The sequence below is a fragment of the Gavialis gangeticus genome, unplaced genomic scaffold, assembly GCF_001723915.1.
Source record: "Gavialis gangeticus isolate Ggan-Ray unplaced genomic scaffold, GavGan_comp1, whole genome shotgun sequence".
NCBI lineage: Eukaryota > Metazoa > Chordata > Crocodylia > Gavialidae > Gavialis > Gavialis gangeticus.
This window is the reverse complement of record NW_017728994.1, coordinates 6226903-6232622: the sequence shown is the minus strand read 5'-3', so window position 1 is coordinate 6232622 and position 5720 is coordinate 6226903. Positions and strand designations below refer to the sequence as shown.

Below are 5720 nucleotides of genomic sequence, written 5' to 3'. Positions count from 1 at the left end.
ACGCAAGTTTATTCACCATGGGCACAAAGTTTACCAACACAAATTAGACTGTGGAGTCAAAACCTTATAAGCTTTTCAGGACTTCAGTAAAGGATATTCAAATTGGAAAATACAGACCTGTAGATGTTGAAAAGTGCAGGCCCAAGGACCGAGCCCTGGGGGACCCCAGTGCCCACATCCCTCCAGATCAAAAAAGACCCATCCACCACCACTCTCTGGGTGCGGCCCTCCAGCCAATTTGTGACCCATCTGACCGTGTAGGTCCTTCCTACAACACAACCCACATCTCATCTAGGGATGTGAATGGTTAAACAATTATTTGTTTAAACCATCAGCCCAGCGATAACTGGTTCTAGCTTACTAGTTATGATTTAGCCTGGGGCCAGGCACAGACTGGGGGGGGGTGGGGGGAGAGGAAGCCCTGTGGTGCCCCATCAGGAACTGGAAGGCAGCAGGACAGGATGTAGGGAAGGAGAGAAAGAGAAGCAATGGGGAGAGAAGGGTAAAGAGGTGAGGGGAAGGGTGACTAATACATAATAGCTAGGCTACACAGAGGGAGGGAGGGAGGGAGTGGGGCAGGGGCTGGAGGTACTACTCAGCCAAAGCCATGAATGGGACACCAGGGTGGGCAGCCTGTAGCAGGCAGCCTGCATCTGCCCCCAGTGTCCCAGTACATAAAAAAGGTAGCAGTGGTGCTTGAATTAAAGCTCGTCAAATTAGTTCAAGAGCTGCTGTCACCACTTTTAAGCACAGGGAAGCTATTCGGAGCAGAGCTGAGTAGGGCAAGGGCAGATGCTAGCTGGCCACTTTAGGCTCAGGGCTGTCCAACTTACTGCCTTTTGCCCCAGGAGCTGCACGCTGGCCATGCCACACCCGCAGCCTGCCTGGCAGCAGAAGGCACAACTCACTGCCCCACTGCTGCTGGGCAGGCAGGGGGCGTGCGGCCAGCACATGGCTCTCAGGGCAAAAGGCAGTAAGGTGGACATACCTGATCCCACAGCAGGCAATTTCTATCCGCCCCATACACAAATCTAGGAGGGCACATTCTCCTCTCATGCCTCCCCTGGGGGTACATGCAGCAGAGGGAAGCCAGCCCCCCTTCCTCCCCTACACAAGCCACCCACAGCTCTGTCCTAACTCCTAGCCCTGGGGTCCCATTTCACTGCCCTGGCTGGGCATCACCCTCAACCCCTGCTCCTGCCCCACTCCCTCCCTCACAGTGGAGGCCTCAATCTACCCCCCACGCCCCTTCCCTCCCCCATGGCCCTTCCCTTCCTCAGACTTAACTGAAGGGTACTACTCTGCATACTGGGCTGCATTCCTGGCCATGTGCAGCTGCATGCATGCACATGGTGTCCAGGTGCTCCGGCCAGAAGGAATATTGTATTTATCAATACATTAATTGGCTACACCAGCCAAAAAAAGCTGACAATGTTAATTTTCCTTTTATCAGTACTGATCCAACATGGCACCAATATATCATTGCACCTCAACGTGAACGTGTGGCCTCCAGACAAAATAAACAAATAAAAGCTATGCACGTACCCTAATCCACACTTAAGGGATACTTGATATAAACAATGTTAATTAAACTAGGCAAACAGCATGCCGTAAGTTTTTAAACACCTTAAAGGTTCTGGTTTCTCAGAGTACCTTAAGACCAGGAATCCTAATTTTCCATGGGAAATAAGCAGAAAACCTCCATTCAAAAAACACAAAAATCCGTGTTTTCCCCTGACCTACTGAAAATATGGTGGCATACCATTTCTGCTCTCTTATTTTTGCCTCAGTTTTTGCCTCTCAGCCAAATCAGGAACCCATCTCCCCACCTCCACTGATTGGCCAAGAGACAAAAACCACAGCAAAAATTAAGACCAGAAATGGCGCTACTTTAGATAGGACACTGCCACATATTGGTACACTGTGAAAAAAATGCTGATTCCACTGTTTTCCATGGCAAATGGAAAACCAGGATTCCTGCTTATGACACAAATAGCAGCCTTGATTTTGATAAGAATGGTTCAGGGCTGTTTTAAGAAGCTTGAAATTGACAGCTCCCATTTTCTTCCCCCCCCTACAAATTATCTTTAACAAATTATGCAGTTAAAGAAAGTACATTTGGGCTTTTCAGGTTACTGAAGAATCTTATGCACTGCAGCAGTTCATGGACCTAATTGACACACAGATACCAGTGTTTCTTACAATGTAAGAAATGGTTAAGGACCCAGAACCGATGCTCTTACGAAGTTAAGCAAATTATGTACTTATCAAATATGCAGATTAGTGAAGTATACTGTCTAAGTCTAGATAGCTTCTCAACTAGGCAACAGGTTCAGATTAAATGAATACAAAATAACGCATAGAGCAGCGGTTCCCAAACTGGTATGTCTACCACCAGTGGTACACAGATGACCTGTGAGTGGTATGCAGAAGCTTGGGAAGGGGAGAGGCTGCACACCCCGAGAGCCCAGCAGCAGCCTGCTGTACACAGCCTGCTGCACACAGCCAGGATCACAGCACCAAGTGTGGAGTAGCACCCAGCAGTAAAGTGTGTTGGGGGGAAGGGTGGGGACAGGGGCTGGGATGAATGGGGCCCTGGGGCGGGTGAAGGGACGGTACGAGCCCAGGTGGCTTGTCTAGGGGTGTGTGGGGGGTTCTCTGCCATTGGGCATACCCTGGGGGAGGCATGTGGAGTATGTGCATGGGGAGGAGGTGGGCTGCCTGCTGCATACTGGGCTCTGCACCCTGCTGCCTTGGAAGCCTCACCATGTGCCTGCCACATGCTGGCTGCACTGCATGCTCTGCCTGCCTGGCAGCAGCAGGCACACAGCATCCCACACGACTCCAAAAACAGCAGGATGCAAAGTGCAGTGGCAGCCCGCTGCTCCCTAGGGGTTTTCTCTCCTTGGGCTTGTTTGCCCTGTCCCTGTGGCAGGGCTGGCTCAAAAGCACATGGCCCCTCTCGGGGTGGCCTACGCCCTCCTAAGGGCGTGGGTGGCCCCAGTGCTGTGCACACCCCAGGGCAGGCATGGGGGCATGTGCCCCCCAGATTTGTGTGTGGGATGGAGTCAGGCCACCTGCTGGGCTGTGTGCCCTGCTACCGCTGCCTCCAGACCCACGCAGAAAGCCACTGGCCAGGCATGGGAAGCAGCGCAGACAGGGCATGGAAGGTATGTGGTGCCCTGCATGGTCCAGAGGCAGTGGCAGCAGCACGCAGAGCCCAGCATGCAGCCCGTCTCTGCCCTGCACATAAATCTGGGGGCCACATGTCCCCCCATGTCTCCCTCAGGGGTGTGTGCAATGACGGGGACCCATGCCTCTCCCCCTCCAGTGCCACTGGATGAGCCTCCCGTGGCTCTGTCCCATGACCTGCCTTGGCCCTGGGGCCCCATTCACCCCAACATGCCCCTGTCCCACTCCCTTCCTTACCATGTGGGCCTCTATCTGCCCCTCTCCCCCCCCGCCCTCCCACCCCCTCCACAAACTTACCTGCTGGGTGCAGTGCCTGTGTTAACATCTCTGTGTCCATCTGTATTAGCATGTCTGTGTCTGCCACTCACAAGCTACAGACCCCAGCCCTGCTGCTGCCCCTTGGCTCCTGACCCACAGTAACGCACATCCTGCCAGGGCATGCAGTGACCCCACCGCCCCACCCTGCCCTTCAAACCCCACACACACCCACAGCCCTCCACACCTTCACAAATTCCCCCCCAGCACTCCAACCATACAAAATACCTGCATGATTCTGAATTTTTCTGTGCATAACTTAGAGTTTTTAGCTGTGTGATTAAAATCACAATTAATTGCAACTCATTTTTTTAATCAAGCAACTAATTGCAATCAAATTTTTTAATTTGAACTGTTTTATATAGCTACCATAACTGATAAAACAATGTTTTATGATTACTAACGGTTTTTCTGTTGTTTTAATACATAGTTTGCTACCTATGTGCATGAAAAATCTGCTGGTGGTACTTAAGGCTGTATCATTTTAAATTAGTGGTACACAACCTGTCAGAGTTTGGGAACTGCTGCTCTAGAATTAATTATACCTACTCAGGGAAAAAGACATCAATATTACAGTGGTTGGTTCAATGAAAATCATAAAAACACAGACACAAATGGACTTTCAGTATCATATGGCAAGACATTGCGTGTTTTCTAATGCATATCTTTTTATGTTGTGATTATACAGGCATTTTGTTATTTTCCATAGTTGAAGAAGGGCCAGAGCACCTTAGGCACTGGATTTCAAATATTACATTAAAAAGCCATGGCACAATGTGAAGGAATAGGGAACTGTGAAGAAGTGGTTTACGGTTCATGTTAACAAGAAAGAAAAAAGATTAAGGTTATTTAATCATGCACTTGTTACTCTTAAAATTAAATCACTGATTCTGAAGGTTGAGTAGTGGAGGGAGTTGTATGTTACCTTACCTCAGCTAGATGAAACTGTACTTCAAGTTTTCTCCAGACTCTTCTCATCTGTATTTCCACTTCATTAATTCCAAGATGATATTATAGCAAAGCATATTTCTATCAATCTATAAAATAGGAAGAAGATTAAGCTTTGCATTTGAAGCACTGCTTCAGTGTCTAAATGAGAAAGTAAAACAATGGTTTACACTAGTGGCACTTAACCTTTTTCCCCACCAGGCTGGATGGGCAGTGCCCCATCTGTCAGGAGACCAGATCCTGCCGATTGTCCTGATCTGGCACCAAGGCAGATGTGTCATAGAGGCAGGTGGGAGACAGCCCAGCTGCAACCATATCTTGTAGGGCAGGGGCGGGCAAAATACAGCTCGCGGGCTGGATCTGGCCACTAAGGCCATTTTATCTGGCGCGCAGGGCCCCTAAAAATTTTAGAAATTAGTATTTCTCTGCCCTTGGTTTCTGTCAAAAATAACAGGAGCCAAGGGTAGTAGGACCCAGGGGAAGCCCAGCAGGCTCCCACAACAGCAGGGTCCACCCAGCCCTGCCCCCCTGGGGCTTCTGGCCTGGGACCATGTAGCTGCCCTGTGTTGGAACCTCAGGTAAGAGGGAAGGGCAGGGAAAGACTCCGGGCAGGGAAGTGGCCCGGGGAAAAGCTGAGCAGCAGGGGAGAGGGAAAGCAGCCTCGTGCCCGCCTTGTGGCCAGCACCTTATGCTGCAGCCACTCGCAGCTCACATGGGGCTGCCCGTGCCTGCTCTGGACAGCCCTGCGGGCTGTGAGCACCTTCAGCAGGGAGCGCCAGCCACGGGGCAGATGAGGGGCTGCTTTTCCCCTCCGCACCAGCTTGTTCCCTGCTGGCGAGCAGGGGGTCAGGGCTGTGTGCTGCCCCCTGCCCCTACCACGGGGCTGGGGGGCATTGGGAGTGAGTGGGCAGGGAGCCAGTGGGAACACGGGGCCCAGACTGGTGTCCTGGGGCTAGTGCCGGCGGGGCCCAGAAAAGGGTGGCAGGAGCACAGAGTCCCAGGCAGCAGGGGCTCTATGGAGCTGGGTCACCTCCTCCATCTCCCTGCTGGTACAGCCCAGCCCAGCTCCACAGGCCCCTGCCAGCCTGTGCCCCGCTTTGGGCCTCACCGGTGCTGGCCCTGGGACATGGAACCAATGTCTTGGAACCAAAGACATTGGGACATTGGTCCCAAGACAGTGCCCAGGGGGCGGGGCACCTGTCAAGGGGCAGGGCTACCCATGCGGCCCTCGACAGCCTGCTAAAACTGGGTAAGCAGCCCTCTGC

The 5720-nt window shown here is 51.9% G+C and overlaps 1 protein-coding gene across 2 annotated transcripts in view; it reads right to left on the bottom strand.

The window, feature by feature from the left end:
* The window catches only part of BMPR1A (bone morphogenetic protein receptor type 1A), a 142436-nt gene extending 137871 nt beyond the window's left edge, over positions 1 to 4565 (bottom strand). For both annotated transcript variants that reach the window (XR_002094822.1, XM_019502248.1), the window contains exon 1: positions 4438 to 4565. The gene's annotated coding sequence lies outside the window, so the exon portion shown is untranslated. The remainder of the gene's footprint in view (positions 1 to 4437) is intronic.
* Positions 4566 to 5720: the final 1155 nt, after the last annotated feature.